The sequence below is a fragment of the Orycteropus afer genome, unplaced genomic scaffold (genome assembly GCF_000298275.1).
Source record: "Orycteropus afer afer isolate SDZICR_OR568_19922 unplaced genomic scaffold, OryAfe1.0 scaffold00071, whole genome shotgun sequence".
NCBI lineage: Eukaryota > Metazoa > Chordata > Mammalia > Tubulidentata > Orycteropodidae > Orycteropus > Orycteropus afer.
In genome coordinates, this window is record NW_006921658.1 from 1401378 (window position 1) to 1404310 (window position 2933).

Here is a 2933-nt window from a genome sequence, read left to right on the forward strand (position 1 = left end):
CTCAAAGCAAAGAATACCAGAAATATGTTTACTTGTGTTTTATTGACTATGCAAAAGCATTTGATTGTGTGGATCATAACAAATTGTGGATAACATTGACAAGAATGGGAATTCCAGAACACTGAATTGTACTCATGAGGAACCTGTACATACATCAGGAGGCTATCATTTGAACAGAAAAAGGGAACACTTCATGGTTTAAAATCAAGAAAGGAGTGCATCAGGGATGCATCATTTTGCCATACTTATTCAATCTGTATGATGAGCAAATAATTTGAGAAGCTGGACTACATGAAGAAGAACATGACATTAGGATTGGAGGAAGAATCATTAACAACCTGTGATACGCTGATGACACAAATTTGCTTGCTGAAAGTGAGGATGACTTGAAGTACTTACTGATGAAGATTGAAGAATACAGTCTTCAGAATGGATTACATCTCAATTTAAAGAAAACAAAAATCCTCACAACTGGTCCTATAAGCAACCTTACAATAAATGGAGAAAAGACTGAAATTGTCAAAGACTTCACATCGCTTGGTTCTACAATCGACACCAATAGAAGCAGTAGTCGGGACATCAGACGATAGATAGCACTGGGCAAATTGGCTGCAAAGGACCTCTTTCAAGTGCTGAAGAGCAAAGATGTCTCCTTGAGGACTAAGGTGCACCTGACAAGCCATGATATTTTCAATCACCTCATATGCATGTGAGAGCTGGACAATGAATAAAGAAGATGAAGAAGAATTGATGCTTTTGAGCTATGGTGCTGGCGAAGAATCCTGAAAGTACCATGGACTGCTAAAAGAACTAACAGGTCTGTCCTGGAGGAAGTGCAGCAGAATTCTCCTTGGAGGCTAGAATGGCCAGACTTTGTCTCACATACTTTGGTCATGTTATCAGAAGAGACCATTCCCTGGAGAAGTATGTCATGCTTGGTAAGGTGGAGAGTTGATGAAAGAGGGGAAGACTCTCAACAAGATGGATTGACACGGTGGCAGCGGCGATGGGCTCAAGTTAGTAATAATTGTGGAGCTGGCTCAGGACTGGGCGGTGTTTTGTTCTGCTGTGCATAGGGTTGCTATGAGTTGGAGACAACTCGATGGCATCTAACAACAACAACAACAATCTTATGGAAGCAGATTACCAGGCCCTCTTCCATGGTGCCACTGATTGAGTTTGAACTACCAACCTTTTGGTTAGTAGCTGAGAGCAAATAGTTTGCACTGCCCAAGGACCCAAACATATATCAAAGGATTACTGACTCTCTCTGAATTACTTAAAGCTAAAGAGAGTTTTAGGAGTTTTAAGGAGCTCTGGTAGCATAGTGCCTAAGGCACTTGACTGCTAAGCAGAAGGCTGGTGGTTTAAACCCACCAGCCGCTCCTCGGAAGGAAGATGGGGCAATCTACTTCCGTAGTGATACTGCCTCGGAAACCCAAGGAGGGGTCACTATGAGTCATGTCCAACTCGATGGCACATAACAACAACAACAACAACAACAAAGAGAGTTTAAAAAAAAATACATTCCTGTAAGTAAAGATGCATTTAGTTATCATTAGATTTTTATTTAGTTTTTGCTAAGTGAATTAACTCACATAGAATCATAATTAAAAGTTGAATCTTTAGAATCAAATAGACTTGGGTTCATATTCTAATTCTACTAATTATTGGCCAGTTAATTTCCTTGAGTCTTAGTGTCCACAATTAGAAAATGAAGATGATACTAGTAACCATTTTCCAGGGTAGTTATTTAAATTGAATAAACTGAATCAGCATATTTAACAGAGTGCTAGAATATAATTATTGCCAGCTATTGTTATAATTAACACAAAATGATTAAAGTGTTGACACATCAATAAAAAATGATCTAAATTTCATTTTCTGTATTATACAAAAATATTATTTTAAATGCATATATTATAAAGAAATGTAGTCATACTTAAACATTTTATAACTCTAACAGCTCTCTGAAAAATTGCACAATTTTTTTCAACTAAGATCGTTAAAGTGGTTTTTCTCCCTCTGCCTTCCTTTAGATTCTTTTCTCTAGTGTTGCCTCATAAAGGAAGATACAACAATGATAGCAATCCAATGATAAAATGATAAAATAATCAAACACAAAATGAGTGATGTTAGTCAACTTTAAGAACTAAAATCTTCAGAGACAGCTGTGTCACCAGTGTTTCAATTACCAGCTGGGTCTCCCATCATGGACAGGTTTCAGCAGAATGTCCATTCTACAAAGTAAGGCAAGTAAGGAAGAGAGGTACGGCGATCTACTTCTGAAAATTAGCCAATGATAACTCTAGGGGCCACAGTGGAATATTGTCTGATGTAGTGCTGCAAGATGAGCCCTACACCAGAAAATCAAAAGCAGCAGACTCACTGCCGTGGAGCTGATTTGACTCATAGCAACACCTGGTTGGGTTTCCGAGGAGGTATCTCTACAGAAGTAGATTGCCAGTCTTTCTTCTGTGGAGTGGCTGGTGGGTTTGAATTACCAGCCTTCTGGTTAGCAGTCAAATGCCTTAGGCACTACGCCACCTGTGATAGTTGGAGCTGTGTGTCACCTTGGCTGGACCACAATTCTGTGTGGTTTAAGCTGTTGTGATGTGGTTATTCCCATGATGGGATCAAATGATTATGTTTTAGCAGGCAATCTGTTGAAAGGGAGTTTCCCTAGGGGTGTAGCTTGCTTCCAGTATATCCAAGGACATCCTGGGAAAAGAGACATTCTTCTGTGGATTGGGATTCTGTTATGCTGCCCACAACTGTCCATGAGTGAACAGTCCACCATTCAGCCTGGAGATCTTGGATTCATCATTTGGTGAGTCAACAGCCAGTGTGCTGCCTGCCAGCCTTGAGCTCCACAGCCCCTGCCATTGCAAGAGTCAGGAAAAGCCTCCAGCTTGACGTGGAAAAGCCTTCAG

The 2933-nt window shown here is 40.0% G+C and overlaps 1 protein-coding gene across 1 annotated transcript in view; it reads right to left on the minus strand.

The window, feature by feature from the left end:
• ANK2 (ankyrin 2) overlaps window positions 1–2933 on the minus strand; it is a 372922-nt gene that overhangs the window by 102291 nt on the left and 267698 nt on the right. The gene's annotated exons all lie outside the window — the stretch shown is intronic.